Source organism: Ursus americanus, unplaced genomic scaffold (assembly GCF_024610735.1).
Source record: "Ursus americanus isolate L20-20 unplaced genomic scaffold, mUrsAme1.1.p SCAF_74, whole genome shotgun sequence".
In the NCBI taxonomy this organism is placed as follows: domain Eukaryota; kingdom Metazoa; phylum Chordata; class Mammalia; order Carnivora; family Ursidae; genus Ursus; species Ursus americanus.
Genome location: NW_028273656.1, coordinates 10,220 through 20,438, shown reverse-complemented (window position 1 = coordinate 20,438; position 10,219 = coordinate 10,220).

Here is a 10,219-nt window from a genome sequence, read left to right as displayed (position 1 = left end):
AAAGGCAACCTACGGAATCGAAGAAGATATCTGCAAATGATATTACAGATAAAGGGCTGGTATCCAAGATCTATAAAGAACTCCTCAAACTCGACACCCAAAAAATGGGCAGAAGACACAAAGAGATACTTGTCCAGAGAAGACATACAAATGGCCAACAGACACACGAAAAAAATGCTCCACATCACTTGCCATCAGGCAAATACAAATCAAAACTACAATGAGATACCACCTTACACCAGTTAGAATGGTTAAAATTAACAAGGCCGGGGGCACCTGGGTGGCACAGCGGTTAAGCGTCTGCCATCGGCTCAGGGCGTGATCCCAGCATTATGGGATGGAGCCCCACATCAGGCTCCTCCGCTATGAGCCTGCTTCTTCCTCTCCCACTCCCCCTGCTTGTGTTCCCTCTCTCGCTGGCTGTCTCTATCTCTGTGGAATAAATAAATAAAATCTTGAGAAGAAATTAACAAGACAGGAAATTAAAAAAAGTCAGAGAGGATGTGGAGAAAGGGGAGCCCTCTACCACTACTCGTGAGAATTCAAGCTGGTACAGCCACTTTTGAAAACAATATGGAGATTCCTCAAGACGTTGAACACAGAGCTATCCTACGACCCACCAATTGCACTACTGGGTATTTACCCCATAGACACAGAGTAATGAAAAGAAGGGGCACCTGTATCCCAATGTTCATAGCAGCAATGTCCCTAATAGCCAAACTGTGGAAGGAGCCAAGATGTCCTTCAGCAGATGAATGGACAAAGAAGATGTGGTTCATCTATACAATGGAATATTACTCAGTCATCAGAAAGGATGAATACCCACCATTTGCACCAACGTGGATGGACCAGGAGGGGATTATGCTAAGTGAAATTAAGTCAAGCAGAGAAAGACAATTATCATATGGTTTCACTCCTATGTGGAATGGAAGGAATAGCATGGAGGACATTAGGAGAAGGAAGGGAAAAGTGAAGGTGGGGAATGAGAGGGGGAGATGAACCATGAGAGACTATTGACACTGGGAAACAAACTGAAGGTTGCAGAAAGGGAGGGGTAGGGGAATGGGTTATCCTGGTGATGGGTATTAAGGAGGGCACGTGTCATAATGAGCACTAGGTGTTATATGCAAACAATGAATCCTGGAACACTACATCAAAAACAAATGAAGTACTGTAGGGTGACTAACATCATTTTAAAAAAAGAGAAAGATATGAAATCCATACAGGAAAACGGTCACTATTTGCAAATGACATGAAATCCCAAAAGATTCCACAAAAAAAAAAAAAAAAAAAAAAAAAAAACCTGTTAGAATAAACAAATTCAAGAAAGCTGCAGGATATAAAGTCAATATACAGAGACCTGTTGTCTTTATTTTTTTTCAGATTTTATTTATTTATTTGACAGGAAGAGAAAAAGCACGAGCCGGGGGAGTGTCAGAAAGACGGAGAAGCAGACCCTCGCTAAGCGGGGAGCCCAACACGGGGCTCGATCCCAGAACTCTGACCTGAGCAGAAGGCAGACGCTTCACCTATGGAGCCACCCAGATGACCCAACTTCTTGCATTTCTGTATACTGATGACACACTTTCGCAAAGAGAAATTAAAAAAGCAATGCCATTTACAATTGCATCAAAAAAAAAAATCTAGGAATAAAAGTAACCAACAATGAGAAAGACATAGTACACTCAACACATGGCAGAAAAGAAATGAAAAACATGTGTGTCGAGGGGGGCAGAATGTATGGGTCAAAGATTTGGAAGGCAAACAAACAAATGGAAGCATACGCCATGCTCCTTAACTGGAAGAGTTAATTATGTGAACATGTCCATCGTACCCAAAGCAATCGACAGATGTGATGAAATCCCCATCTGAATTCCAGTGGCATTATTCGAGGAAATAGAAAACAGTCCTCAAACTTGTATGGAATCACAAAAGACCCCAAATACCCAAAGCAACCTGGAGAAAGAAAGGTGCAGTCAACACACTCCTGGATTTCAAGCTAGATTACAAAGCTGTTGTCATCTAAACAGGATGGTACTGGCAGAAACACAGACACCAGGTCAGTGGAACAGAACAGAAAGCTCAGAAACTTACCCACACGTAGATGACCCTAACTTACGACACAGCAGCAGAAGATATGCCATGAGGGAAGGACTGTCTCTTCAGTGAGCGGTAACAGGCAAACTGGACACTAAATGCAGAAGAATATAACTGGGTCACTTTCTTACACCACACACAAAATTTTTAATGGATGAATGATTTGAACATAAGACCCGAATCCATAAACCTCCAAGAAGACACAGGTACTAAGTCTCTCGACATTGGTTTTGGCAAAGAGTCTTCAGATCGGACACCAAATGCAAAGGCAACAAAAGCAAAAATAAACAAGTGGAACAACATCAAACTGAAATCTTCCACACGGCAAAAGAAACCATCAAAAACTTAAAAGGCCACTGACCCAATAAGAAAAAAATATCTGCGAATCATATGTGTGAGAAGAGGCTAATATCCAAAATGCACACAACACTCATACAAATCAAAACAAAAAAAAACTGTATAAAAAATGGGGTGAATATGTGAATAGATACTGTCCAAAGATGGCACACAGGTGCCAACAGACAGAAAAAGTTGTTCGACATCACTGAGCATCGTCAGGGAAACATCAGTCAAACCCACAATCGGCTATCCCCTCACAACTGTTGGAACAGCAATTGTCCCAGAGACAGACACCAGGTGGGGTCAAGGGCGTGCAGACGAGGAGACACTGTGCGCTGCTGGTGGGAATGGAAATTGGTGCAGCCACTGTGACAAACGGTATGGAGGTTCCTGAAAAAATAAATACAACTACCACATGACCCAGTAATGGCTCTACTGAGTATTGATTTGGAGAACACAAAAATACTGCCTCAAAAAGACAGATGCACTCCCACGTTCACTGCAGCATTATTCACAAGAACCAGACATGGAAACACAGACCTTGGGGGCCTTATGCCAAGTAACTCAGACACAGAAAGACAAATACCAGATGCTCTCATGTACATTCCACGTGGAATAAACAAATACTGAACACATAGATACTGAGAGCAGATTGGTAGGTGCCAGATTCGGGGATGGGGTGGTAGAAACGGGTGAAGGTGGTCCAAGTCTCAATGTTTGAGTGAGAAAATCCGACAGTCATGAAATGTTCTGTCCAGCATGGAGACTAAAACTAACCCCGCAGCATGGGGTATAGGTTTCCCTGCTCTTTGAAAGTACAGGGCTTCTGAGAAACCTTGCACAGCAGAAATGGTGTAAAGAAGGGATGACCGTTCATTTACACGGAAAAATTGGACAGTGTGCTCAGACTCCAAGATTCCTTCTCTTTGGCTTTTCTTAGGCCTCAGGACACAAGTTTCTAACGGAGGCCCAGCATAAATGAAGATAAAGCACAGCAGAGGCTCACAGACACAATTCAAAGTGCTGGTGGCTGGATGCGGAGAGCGGTTCCCAGCGGAAGGAGCTGGTTGGGGTGCACGCCGCCTCTGTCGTGCTTCTCCCCAAAACAGATGCTGAACGCGATTCTCACTGTTCACCTTTTTTCATAAGAGGGAAATCCTCTTTAGGTCTCTTCCTCTCACTGAAGCTGGGTAATAACGTAGTTCTTTCAAGAAAGCCAAGTGTCTTACTGTGAACGTTTAAAAGCTGGGGGATACTTGTACTTGAGCATTGCTGAGGGAGGAGATGTGAAAGGTTCTCCCAGACACAAACCTCAGCAGATCCACCGGGAAAGGCACCTTCCTCAGCATGCGGAACACGGACTACCTCCTTACCCCAGAAACCCTCTCCTTCCCCTCGATCGGGACAACCCACAACAGCTGGGAGTTACCCCAATTCCTCCGTTCTCCTGCTCCTAATAGCTAACTCATCAGCAAATCCTGTGAGCTCCATCTTCAAAATGGACCCAGAATAGGTCTAACCACTCCATCCAAGGCCACCTGTCTGGTCCACAGTGCCTGAGTTCCTGGAAAAGCTTCGTCATTGACCTGCCTTGCCATCTTCAACCCTCTGTCATCTGTTCTCAACGCTGTAGCCACGATGGCCTAGTGAAACAGGGTCTCATGGGGTTATAGCCCTGGAATGGCTTTCTGTCGCCCTCTGTCACCTCCCTGAGGTCATGTCCTAAGCTGTCCCCTGTGGCCACAGGGCCTTCTTGCTGCTCCTGGACATATCTGGAATTCTCCTGCCCCAGAGCCTTTGCACATGCTTTCCCTTCTGTTTAGAATGCTCTTGATGTGTTCTCACTCGCCTTCTGAGAAGTCTGAATTGGAGTGACAGGGACAGAAGGTGAGGCTGTGTGTGTTGGGTGAGGCTGGAGGCCCAGAAAAAGGTTTTCTGCCAGCTCTCCACCTGTGCCTCACTTGTCCTCAGCCAGGAACTTGCACACAGCCCTCACCTGTCACAACTCTCACACAGGAGACCCACAGCCACCCCTGGAGCCCACCCTGCCCACACCCTGCTGCAGAATGCATTCAGCTCTCCTCTGGGACCCCTGTCAGCTTTACCCAGACCTGGAACTCCCCCGTCTCCTGCAAAGCTCCCGGATTCCCCCTCTTCTTGCAAAATCACACTGGCGCAAGGCTTTCATGAGAAAGCTATAATGCTAACTAATGAAAGGTTCACACCTACTTTCCCCTTCTGTTGCCTTTCTCTCCTTCTGTCCTACCTGTGCAAACTGTAACATATCAGTGGAACATGAACATGCTCTGAGATCTGAATCTTTCATTGCAGCTTTCTGAGGACTCCTTATGTGATAAGAAACTAGTGTATCTTACAACAGGGTGTTTTACAACTATCATCTATAGAACAGTACAGCCCAAATCACTACAATTTTACCTCACTCTTCATGAAGCAGAACACTTTTTCCTTTCTTCTTTTACTTAAATTCCAGTTAGTTCACATGCCATGGAATATTCGCTTCAGGGGTAGGATTTAGTGATTCCTCACCTGCATACAGTACCCGGTGCTCATCACAAGCGCCCTCCTTAATACCCCTCACCCATTTAACTCTTCCCCCCACGCCCCTGTCCTGCAGCAACACTCAGTTTGTTCTCCAAGGTTGAGTCTATTTCCTTGTTTGCCTTTCTCATCACCCCTCAACTCTGTTCATCTGTTTTCTTTCTGAAATTCCACAAGCGTGAGAGCATAGGATATTTGTCTTTCCTCACTAATTTTGCTTAGCTTAATACACTCTAGATCCATCCACATCCTTGCAAATGGTAAGATTTCATTCTTTTTGAAGCTGGGTCATATTCCCATATATATATATATACACACACATATACATATATACATATATATACGTATCCCACATCTGCTTTATCCATTCATCAGTGCATGGACTTTGGGATTCTCTCCATAGTTTGGCTACTGTGGACATTGTTGCTATAAACATCATGGTGCATGTACCCCCTTCGAATGTGCATTTTTGTATCTTTTGGGTAAGCACCTAGGAGAGCAATTGCTGGATCATGTGGTTGTTCAATGTTTAACTTTTTGAGGAACCCCCACACTGTTTCCCAGACTGTCTGCACCACTCTGCATTCCCACCAACAGGATGGGAGGGTTCCCCTTTAAGCAGAACATTATCTGCTGGCAATTTCATAAGAGGAAACAAAACCTCTGCGAGATGCACCCAGGGTCAGGCAAGCAGTTGCAGAATTCACCCCAAGGCTCCTGACGCCAAGCCCCTTGAAGCCACCAGCATGCCACTATCCAAAAGAATTCCCAGACTCTCCTTCTGACTCCACCACCAAAGAAACTACAGACAGAATATGGCACCTCAAAATATCGAGATAATAGTAAAACTAGAAAGTCAAGCTCAACTTTTAAACAGGAACAGGCCCATTTGGATAATTTTGAATTTTCCCTCCACCCTAATTTTAACTCTTCTGGTGAATAAACTAATCAATGATGAAACATCACCTTTGTCAAATGACATCATCCAAGTCTGTATCAGATGAAAAAAAGCCACCTAACTCTAGATGCTGGCCACTCAACCATATCTTAGGCCCAATTGAATAAACATTGTTAGACGAAGGAACAAATTAGATGTTACAAACAGGCACAGAGTGAATCTCACCTTCCCTTTCTAATAAAAGAGGGTTCCTAGGAAACAGATAGTCAAAATACATTTGTAAGCAATAAATGGACAGAGAAATTGTGATCCCCTGCAAAGTTCTACCTGCAGGGAAACTAAGTAATTCTTGCACCAAACCCAGAATGCTGACAGCTACTTCAATTTTACTTTGTGGCTCAACTAGAGAAAAGAGAAAAGCCCAGGAGGTTTTGGGATAATGAGAGGTTTTACCTCCAGTCCTGACATAGATAGGACATTATGCCAAAATAGCTGTGTTTTCTCTGAACACTGGCGTCCTGTGACAAGCTGCCTCCCTGACTCAGATGCTGACGTTCAAAACCTCGAGTCTCATGGAGCCAGAGCAGAGAAGTGCTGTCAGCTGGGGAGAAGAAGGCACCTCTGACCTAAAGCCTGCACACCTGCTTCGGTTTCTGGACGAAGGGGCAACACATACTTGTTGTTTAGCACTAATTATCTTCATTCTCAATAGACCAATGACCTTGCCTTTTCTGGAAAGCAGACTTACTCTTCTAAAGAAACCCTCAATTCGTCTATTCCCAATGCAACTAGAGTGGGGTCTGGTTTACGCCCGCCTCCAGGCCCCCACCTGGAGGATTTTCCTGCATGATTCTAACAGCCAATTACCACTAACTCGGGGGCACACGGGGCATAATGCTGAAGTTGGGGGATGGCTCTGGGGCTTGCTACTGCCACACCTGTGCCTGGGGGACCAGGGCACACCCTGCTGAACTCGGGGTACTGCTCAAGATGCATCACCTGCACTGTGTCAGAGAACCGGGGGACACCCCACTGAAGGTGGGGATTCTGTGAGGTCCTTGCCCGCACTCTTCCCGGGGAACAGGGGAAACCCTGAAATTCTGCAACCCATCCCACAAAAGCTCAGGTGAGTGGGCGCCCTGGAGTTCACGGGTATGGGGAATAAGGCCAGTTGAGGACATGGGGCGGAAGAGACTTTAAAGGGAAAAAGAAAACTCACCTGAGTCCCCACAATGAACCCTCTCCACGTGCCCTTCCAGAACCCTGCCTCCCACCTGGGGCGCACCCTACCCCCCGACCCCCACCCCGGGGCATGCTGCTCACTCACCAGCCCGGACCTCCGCAGGGCAACTCTCTCTCTCCCAGTGCCCCTTCTTCTGCCCCAGGTCTGCAACCCGCTGCAACTCTGGGACCGCCCACAGAGACGTAGCTCCACCCCCAAGCGGTGATTGGTCGGGGAGGGTGGTGCCCTAGCCCCTTGGATGCCGGGCAACCCGCCCTCAAGCCCCTGGAACCCTGAAAGTGCAGGGGGTCCAAGAGGCGCCTCCTCTACTCAACACCCAGCACGGGCATGGGTGGGGTCGTGGGCCGGGCTCCCCCCACACACCTGGCCCCTTCCAGGGACCCCTCTAGCTGCAGACCACCCTCAGCGTCCTGCCCCTTCCCTTTCTGCACCAGCCCTCCCTGCTGGGGTGTGCCTGGTTCTGGGCAAGGTCAGTGGCTCTCAGACCCTCCAAGGCTTGGGCTTTAGGACATGCAATGATTTCATGCATTTTCAGTATGTACATGTCAGTATGACTTTAATCTTATGGGAGCCAAAGAGGTTCTTGATTTTTTCTTATCTTCATGTTGGCATTTTTGGTTATTGTTTTCTTCTCGAAACAGATGTACAACATGTGCTTGGGGCAGAAATAGGGCCCATGCTTTGAGGTTTTGCCCAGTCATTTTGAGCCGGGTAAAATGTTAAAGGATAGCTTCCCTGGGAGCCCAGGATCAGGGCCCACAGATGATATAAGATAAACATTACTTTTATCATTATAATTGCTCCTAAATGGAGGAATTTGAGACAAAAGCACCTTTCACAAGAGTACCAAGAAATCAAAATGATGCCCACAGAAGGCTACCTGCTCCATGGTCAGCACAGGTAACAGAAGTGTTCACAGTCTCTGGACTCCTGCCCTTCTCCTGCCCAAATCTCTGAAGCACACAGACCACTTAAAATCAGAATTGTAGAACTGCTAGACACCTTAGAGATGTCTGGCACCATTCCCTTGGACTACAGTATAAAACACAGTAGCTCATTGTCACAAACTAATTTCAACATGAAGTGCCCCCTGGATGCACTAAGTTCTTTCTCTGCAAATGTTGACTAATGTAAGTCACAGTCATACCAGTTAAACACTACGATGGCTGGGAAGTCATCGCCGGTAAGGGAATATTTTAGCCTTGTTTATAAGCATTGGCTCACTTTGTAGAAGAGGCTGAGCTGAGTGTTTTTAAATACTATTTCAGGTACAAGAGACGAGTTAAGATGGCGGAGGAGTAGGGGACCCCTTTTTCACAGGTCCCCTGAGTCGAGCTGGATAGGTACCAGACCAGCCTAAACAACCACGGAATCAGCCTGAGACGCAGGAAGATACATCTGGATCTCTACAAATGAACATCTCCAGCGCTGAGTATTGAGGTACGAAGCGGGGAGCCGTGAAACCGGGCACAGATATCGGAAGATAAATGGAAGGGGGAGGGAGCCGCCGCGTTCGGGCGCCGGGAAGCGGCAGCCACCTGCACGGGGGGAGCGGGCGCACTCACAGAGGGCACCCGCGAGAGAGCGGACTGAGACCGGTGAGCCGGGAGCGCGCGCCACCAGGCATCTCGCGGAACCCGGGAATCCCGTGTGCTCACGGGATCCAGACTGAGACCGGGAGCTCCCGGAGCGCATGCGGGGCAGCTGGCAGCTGGCAGGCCACCTGCACGGGGGAGCGGACGGACTCACGGTCGGCACCCGCGAAACAGCAGACTGAGACCCTGAACCGGGTGCGCGCGCCACCAGGCTTCTCACGGAATTCCTGAATCCCGGTGTGCTCACGGGATCCAGACTGAGACCAGGAGCTTCTGGAGCGCGCGCAGGGCGGCTGGCGGTTGGCGGGCCACCTGCACGGGGGAGCGGGCGGACTCGCGGTCGGCACCCACGAAACAGCAGACCGAGACCCTGAACCGGGTGCGCGCGCCACCAGGCTTCTCACGGAACTCCGGAATCCTGGTGTGCTCACGGGATCCAGACTGAGACCGGGAGATCCGGGAGCGCGCGGGGGCGGCTGGCGGCTGGCGGCTGGCGGCTGGCGGCATTAGAAACACAAAGGACAGAGACGCGCCTGCCCTGGAAGGGAGGGCAGGGACGCCGGGTGTGGGGCGCACATCCCGGGACGCTACAGGGTTGAGCAGCACCAACAGTAACGGAGTTAAAGTGGCCAGAACATCGGTGGAGAATGGGCCGCAATCCCTCTGTTCTGTGACAATTCAGCCTCTGCTGCTCTGACTCTCAGAAGAGGCACAGCAGACCGCCAGAGAAAGCCGCCAGGGAACAAAAGCCTGGAAATACCGGCTCACAGCGTGCCCACCCCCAACCCCCCTCGCAGGGGACACGGAAACTCTACCCAAACAGGGTTGCCTGAGTATGGGCCTGGCAAAATACAAACTCTTAACAAGAGAGAACAAAACGGATGGTTACCAGAGAGGAGGAGGTGCATAGAGGGATGAGTGAAATAGATGAAGCGGATTAAGAGGACACTTTTCTGGATGACCACTGAGTAATATATAGAATTACTGAATCACTCTCTTGTACACCTGAAACGAATGTAACACTGTATGTTAGCTCTACTGGAATTAAAATAAATTTTTTAAAAAGATTTTTCTTTCAGGAACCTCTTTGAAAAAGCTTTTCCTCTGCAATGTGCATAAGCCCTACTTGGGAGGATTCACTCTACAATAATTATTCATTCTATGCCTCGAATTCAGATTTCACTGAGTTCTTACTGTGGATCCCAGCCCACGGGAGCCATGGTCCTTTTCTGTCCAGGCTCAGCACCTATGCCTTCAAGATTGGAAGTAGAGACACATGTCACTTCACAGTCCAGAAAGCTATTATTGTTTCTGTTTCAGTGTGAGAGAGTCACAGACTTTGGGACAGGTTTCCGAGCAGGTTTATTATGGATCCTGGATCTCTACTTCAATGTTCATTACCTGGATCCATTTGGCTAATAGGTTCCCTGTGGATGGACTTGCTTCCAAGCACATACATGGAAGATGCAAAGGTGAGTGGGCTTGGTG